General features: G+C 36.7%; 1 protein-coding gene and 1 long non-coding RNA gene across 4 annotated transcripts in view; one reads left to right on the top strand and one right to left on the bottom strand.

Moving 5' to 3' along the window:
* The window catches only part of LOC112140997 (RAS guanyl releasing protein 3 (calcium and DAG-regulated)), a 62,410-nt gene that overhangs the window by 8,879 nt on the left and 46,139 nt on the right, over positions 1-7,392 (bottom strand). The gene's annotated exons all lie outside the window — the stretch shown is intronic.
* Positions 2,893-4,350, top strand: LOC112140999. Its single transcript, XR_002918306.2, has 3 exons — positions 2,893-3,004; positions 3,945-4,033; positions 4,156-4,350. It is a non-coding gene; the product is annotated as an uncharacterized LOC112140999 (long non-coding RNA).

Genomic DNA, 7,392 nt, shown 5'->3' with positions numbered 1-7,392 from the left:
ATCTCAGGAAAAATGCAAGTTTTCTTACTTGCAAAGCAGATAGTTTCTTTATACGGGTAGTTTGTTCCGACAGCATTGTGTCAAATAGAAACATTTCGTGTAATAAAATTCATAATATGAATAAAGCCAAGATTTTTTTTGTTTTCATCTGTCTTGGTCATTGAAAAAACAGATTTTCAAATTCTTGTAGAATATTTGGTTTTAACTGCTACTACATATTTTTATAAATTCAATTTTGTTTTTTTGATTAGTGTACAGATATTTTTGTAGAAATGCAAATGAAATTAAACAATCAAAAAATGTATATTATTTATATTTTTAAGGATATGATTGAATCAGAATGATCACCTGTTACAACAAACATTCTACAAAACAAGATCCAGGTTAACAATTCATTCAAATACATATACATTTCTTTATTTATTCCTATTTATAATGTGTTCATGCTCTCTGCCTTTTGTTAAGCTTTTTCTCCTTTATTGTTCTTTTTCTGGGCTGCACAGTGGCGCAGTGGTTAGCGCTCTCGCCTCACAGCGAGAAGGCCCCGGTTCGAATCCCGGCTGGGACCTTTCTGTGTGGAGTTTGCATGTTCTCCCCGTGCATGCGTGGGTTTTCACCGGGGACTCCGGCTTCCTCCCACCGTCCAAAAACATGCTTCATAGGTTAATTGGTGACTCTAAATTGCCCCTAGGTGTGACTGTGAGAGTGGATGTGTGTGTGATTGAGGCCCTGCGACAGACTGGCGACCTGTCCAGGGTGTACCCCGCCTTTGCCCATCAGCAGCCGGGTTAGGCTCCGGCACCCCCGCAACCCCAAAAGGGACAAAGCGGTTAAGAAAATGGATGGATGTTCTTTTTCTGTTTTCAGCATTTTGCTTTAGTCTTTTTGAAATGTTCACATTGTACTGCACACTCCAGCACAGCAGAGGGCGGTATACAGCCAAACTTCCATCAGAAGGATTGTTTCTTTTAATTGACATATTCAAAGTCACAAAGCCTTTGATCAGCATCAAAATACAACACTGAAACAAAGATTAAGCAGAAACAAGAATTGAAACACTACAAAGATGAAAAGTTGAAAGCTGTATTGCTTTCCAATTCTGGAGGGATTTGTGACAAGATTGTTAACAGTTTTGTGGTTTCAGGTTTTTATTTTCCTGCTGTATTTTTTTCAGCACACTTTCTATCAGTGTTTTCTTTTATTTACAGAATCTTTTAAAATGCTGTAGATAAGACCAGCTGATCCACCTAAAATGTTCTGTTGGAAAACAAATGTGTTTTTTTTTGTAAAAAATGAAACAGCTGAAGAGGCATAAAAGATGATGAGTAAATGTGAGCGGAAAGAGGGAGACCTGAAGAATGGACAGACTTCTAATCACAAGGATGTCAAGTTTTACTTCAGTCCTTCATCCCTGTCTCACAGTTGCAGTGCTACCATCTTGTGCAGTGTGCATGAGCTCAGTGCTCTAGATGGCAGCAACAGACTACTGCATACTGTACATGACAGCATTTCAAACAGATGCAATCTTCCAAATTACGAAGACTTCATTATTTATTATATTTCTGAACATGTTAAACTTCTACTCACTGCAAAGTGTTTGACATGGAACTGTCTGAAAGACCTCTAAATGTCAAATTGAAATGGTTAAACTTGACCTTAATTGATGCATCTTCTCACTTTCCCTTTGGTCTTCTCGTTCTTCATTCTTCATTCGTTCTTCTTCATCTTCACATTACATTTTCTGCCTGTTTTTGTCTCATAACAAATGACTCCATGTTCGAAACGATTTTCCTTTTTTTGTGGTCCTTTGACCTCAAATTTGAGTTGTTACTTTTTCAAATTCCGTTTCTGCTTGAGATGTTTTCCTGGTTTCCTCCACAGACACACAAATACAAGTTGTTGATCCTTTTGCATTTTCACTTTTGTGGGATACTTTTAAAATACACTTTTGAAAATGTGGCTTAGTTGTGATACGTTTGACCAAAATGGTTAAGTTAATTTTGAAATGATCGTCTATGAGCTCAGCTCTCTGTTATGTATTAAATGTTCAGCCGACTCTTCTGTAAGAATGTGTGGTTTTACCAAACTTGAGTTGCTGTGTTTGACTTGGAGGTTTTCCACAGAAGGAAGTGTGACTAATAAGTGAATGCAGAAGCTCACACTCACTGCTGATAACCCACAGTAAGGCAACTGTCCGCTGTCAGTCATTTACATGCAGCTCTTCCTAAGTATAATTTGAATTACTCAGGTGACTTTTGACATGATGTTTTATTCAGGAATAGGAAATGATTGGGTTACAGGATTTCTGGCTTTGGTTGTTCTTCAGGTAAGAGATTATCAGATTTTTTAATAACATTTACTCTCAGATTTGTCAGCATCTTGTACGAATATTTTCATTTTTTCATCACTTGTCAGTTTATGCTATTTAACTGGATTTTTATAGTAGAAAGATTATATTGAATTACTCCTAAATGGCAATAAAAAACAACTAGTAAGTTTTAAAAGATTTTTAAAAGAGTTTTAAGATAAATTCCTTCTCATGATAAATGTTTTGCTGTGTGTGCTCACATTAATTGTAATCTTCTGGGAAATTTACATTGTTTCAAAGTTTTACTGGTACCACATACAAAACTATTACAGTAATGTCAAAGTCAGCAAAAAAAAAGTCAACTCATCAGAATAACTCAATCTTCTTCTTGGATTAATATTAACTACCATGATTTTATAATAAAAAACAGGAACTTTTTGTGTGTACTTCCTAATTAATATTGCAGGAAATTTTTACATGTTTAGTTTATTGAAGCCTAAAAAATAATGTTCTTTGTTAGCAATGTGGGAATTTCAAATTGTGAGGTTTTTAAACCGTACCAAGATGTTACTTTTTTCTAGATAGCAGTTGTGTCGGCTGCAGAAGAGTCATCATGTAGACCTGGATTTGAGTCGGAATCGTTGATATTCAAAGTGAACACAAGTACTCTGAAGCCAGGCACAAGACTGGGCAAAGGTATGTTGACCTCAGTTACTACTTCTTACTTCCTGAATGTGGTGGTACCCATCGTTTGTATTTCACATGAAAAAGAGTTCTGCTTTTTTTTTTAATATATAAGAGAAATAGATAGGAGCTAAAGGTCTCGTGTGTTGGACAGATTCTACTGTTACAACAGGGGCTTACGAGTCTCCAGACACACAGGGTTTATATCTATATAAACCCTTTCGTATTTGAGGCAAAGCTTTAGACTTAATATCCAGATTTGTTTCGGGTGAGACCGGACAAAAGAGAGGAGGAGAGAATAGGATGTAGGAGATGAGGGAAAATGTTACCAAAGAAACGGGAAGAAGTTGGAGGATGATTCACTAAAATATTAATTACTAAAATAGGTAACAAGTTGTTTGAGGTTAATCCTTATTACCGTATTACCAGCTTGATTCTGGTCCCTTTATTTCTTGAACATTTTTTTTGCACATTATTTGTAAAGTTTGGTGTTTTTCTTTTTCTATTCTTGCGTTGTATACCTCTGTCCATATTGGAGTGAGCTTTGTCTCTACTGACAATACTTGATCTCATAATTAAACATTGCCAACTGCATATTATATATTACAGATATATTTATATATTATAGATATATTATACTTTTATATATATATATATATATATATATATATATATATATATATATATATATATATATATATATATATACATTATAGATTATATTATTATAAACTTGAGTGAGATAAATTTTTGTCCATAACTACTCCTACTCATCAATGAAGAATAAACATATGGAATCTGCTTTACCTAAACCTGTAAAACTGAATGGAACCTTTAATTTGGCGGAAATTCACAGTGTGTTAAAGAAAAAAAATAGTCTTAAATGTGTCCATACCTTTAAAGAGTGGCCAAGACTCGTTTTCGATTGATATTTTGATGTGTTTTTTCTTAGTTGGATTCACTGACTGCACAGATCGAATCCAGTTTCTTTTCAGCACAGATGACAGTCACTTTGTGTTGAATTCTGATGGAGTGTTAATTGTAAGTAACAGTTTTGACATAAAAGTATCATATTTAACTTTTTTCAAAAGTTCGGTTAAAGTCACAATTGGTTTTACTACAAAGTGTCAAAGTCAAATCGTAGTCTTTATCTTATGTTTTAGGTGAAAAGAGGAGTTGATCTTGATGAAGGACATCAGGACTTTTTTGTCCACTCCTGGGACTCTGAGGGCAACAAAATGACAGTTCCTGTCATGGTCCTGCTTGAGCATCACTATGAGAGTTGGGATGCTGAGCAGCACCATGGAGGCCGCAGACACCAGAACCATCACAACACTGGGCTGGATTCTGCCAGTATTAAAGAGGTAAGCTCACATAAGCAATATACTGAGCCCTGGAAGAACATATTATTAAAGGAAGTCTGTAGGCACTTTTATCTTGTTACACAACTGATTTTCATGTGTACAAGTTGTCAAACTTGTTTATTCAGATGGAGCAGCAAAATAAGCTCTACTTCATAATTGTGAAAAACGGAAGGAAATCAAAGAACTAATGTTTGGAAAGTAATTTCTGAGTTTCCCTACAGTTTGTTCTGGAATCAAGTAACAAGGTTAGCTCCAGTGAGACGGAGCATTGGTGTGTAGCAAGGAGCCAAATAAAACCATGAGGTGCTTAAAAGAATGACTTGGGGTTAACAGACCAAAGCAGTAGTGTGGAAAAAAGAGGATTGTGCAAGCAGGTTGGAGCAAATATAGGAAAGTGTTTGTAAGATACCAATAAGTATGAGAAGACACAGAGGATGACGGCAGAAAAAGCATGAAGGACAAAAGCATGAAGATAAAGCCAGAGTGAGAGGACCTGGATAACTCCAGAGGTTTGGTGGAAGTCTATGGAAAAGGAGGCTGGGACAGAGCTGACAAATGCATCAAAATAATAGGTGTTGTTTGTAATGTTAGCATCTGGTAACTCCTGTGTGTTCATTATTGAGGAAAAACAACAATAAAACTTTATTCAAATTTAGTCTTTTTACAAGTTGGATCACAGTCATACAGAGTACTGTGGATCGTCACCATGACAGTCAAAGCCCAGTAGGATATACACATCCCCTCAGGCCAATGTCTGGCGAAACAGAAAGAGCTCTCCATAGACCTTAATGTCTTTTATGGTCATCTTCATAAAATCTACATTTGAGGGGTTAGTGTAAGTGCCCCTGCTCCTACCAGCAAGACAATTTGAAGCTTTGTTATTTCAGTGGCAAAGGGCTGATTAGGTCCTCGAAGCATCCCCGAAATGGTTTCAGCTAGCTTGCAGCTCATTAGGATTCAATAAGTGGTTTATTGTAAGAAAAAAAATGTATTGACCATTGAGTAAATATTTGTATAAAATAGAGCTGTCAGGCAAAAAAAAATTTTAATTGCGATTAATCGCATTGTCCAGAGTTAACTTGCGAGTAATCACAAACTAACATGTTGCCTTTTTTTAACGAAAAAAATGTGTGCTTCATGGAATTTAGCTGTTCTACATTAATTATGAAAACGAGAATGACAAAATGTATAGTTTTCATCAGAAATACTTTATTTTGTAACATTGTATTGAGATAAACTTTCTTAACAATAAAAGGTTGTAACATAAAATCCCTAACAAAAGCCCAAGTGCAAGTGAAGGGCATTTTAAATTCAAAACTTCAATCAACGTTCAGTAAAATAAAATAAAAAACATCAAAAATAACATTTCCATAACACTTTCATGTTCATTTTTTGTCAGGACCAAATCTTTTCCTCCTCTGCTGAACTACAGTAATCAATGAAATAGAGATTTATCATTTCCAATTAACTTTTGTTTTTTAAAACATTAAAGACTGAGAAAAGCGGGATACACTGTGGATAGTTTGACAGTCTGTTACTGCCGCCGCGTTCTCTGGCTGCAGCTCGATGCAGCGACGTGTCCAGAGGAGCTCACGCCATGAATATGCTGGCAGACAGACCGCTATGCTGGGGCTGGATCACGCTTAAACCTCCAGAACATTTAAAACGTCCCTCGCGCTTGCTGTTCAGAACGTCGGGGGTCCGCAGCTCTCGGGACGCGGCGCCGGATGCGAGCCGGTACCACCAGACGTGGTACTGGACGCGAACCGGAGCCGGGTTAGGGTGCAGGAGCTCTCCAGGTCCTAGCGCCGGCCGGTTTTAGCTCGCAGCTCGAAGGTTGGAGACCCGCCCGTGATCTAGTGAGAGCAGCCGGTGAGTTAGGGGGGACGCCCGCGCGCGTGGTGTAGAAAGACACGTATGAGAAAATCCGCAATTAATGCGTCAAAAATTGTCAGCGTCAAGCATATGTCAGATTAATGCGTTTTTAACGCGACAAATCTGACAGCTCTAGTACAAAAGTATAAAAAGCTTAGCCAGTGCCCAGCATATTAGCTACCACCCTGCTAGTATTGGGTTGGACCCTCTTTCACCCTCAGAACTGTCTTAACCTCTTCAGACCTGACGTCCACATATGTGGACACCACATTTTGGGTGATATGACCACAGGAATTATATTATCGAATGAATTACCAAATGAATTATTTCACTATTTATTTGGGCAAGTAAAGCATTGTTCAACATCTCTTACAGGTTGCTTAAACTTGCAACCATGACTTTTAATTATCAACTTTTCCTCCTCACTTGGCGACTGCAAACATCCATTTTATAGTTGCTTCAAGCATTTAATTCTGACTGTATTGTGTGGATTTAATGCTCAAATTCACCGCAGAATGAGCTGCATTCGGGGGCTGCATGGAATTTCCACACTTATGGACTTTCATTAAGAGCTCCCTATTGCTGCATTCAGGTGTACTGGTAATTTCTACCATCTGTTCAGACTTTCACACTCACTTATTGCTCCACGTTATTGTAACTCTTAGAAATGACTATGACTCACAACTACAACTGACTGATCTGTAAGAAGGTCCACAATAAGACAGAACTGTGCACATATTTCAATATTTGTTTTTTTCTATACTTCACATTTTTGAAAACAAGCAAACAAACAAAAAAAATATTTTAAATTATTTATTTTATTGTTTATCACTAGTTTTAATCTTGATGGAAGTGTATTGCATTTAATGAAAAAAAATCTGCATGGTCCCCTTTATCATGAATAATGAAGAGGATTGGGGCCATGAAGAATAAAAAAATGGCCATGGAAAATTCTGACTTTAAACTCAGAATTTGTAATTTAACCTCAGATTTCTGAGTCAAAACAAGAAGCTAAACTGGTAAATGATAAATGGCGTATACTTGTATAGCACTTTTCTACTTTCCTTGAAGGGCCAAAGCACAGTCACACACACATTCACACACTGAAAAAAGGCTTTTTTTTTTTTTAAGTTTTAGAAAATATTTGAGAAAACAAATACA

This window comes from Oryzias melastigma, linkage group LG15 (genome assembly GCF_002922805.2).
Source record: "Oryzias melastigma strain HK-1 linkage group LG15, ASM292280v2, whole genome shotgun sequence".
NCBI classification, from domain to species: domain Eukaryota; kingdom Metazoa; phylum Chordata; class Actinopteri; order Beloniformes; family Adrianichthyidae; genus Oryzias; species Oryzias melastigma.
This window is presented reverse-complemented; position numbering and strand designations above follow the sequence as displayed.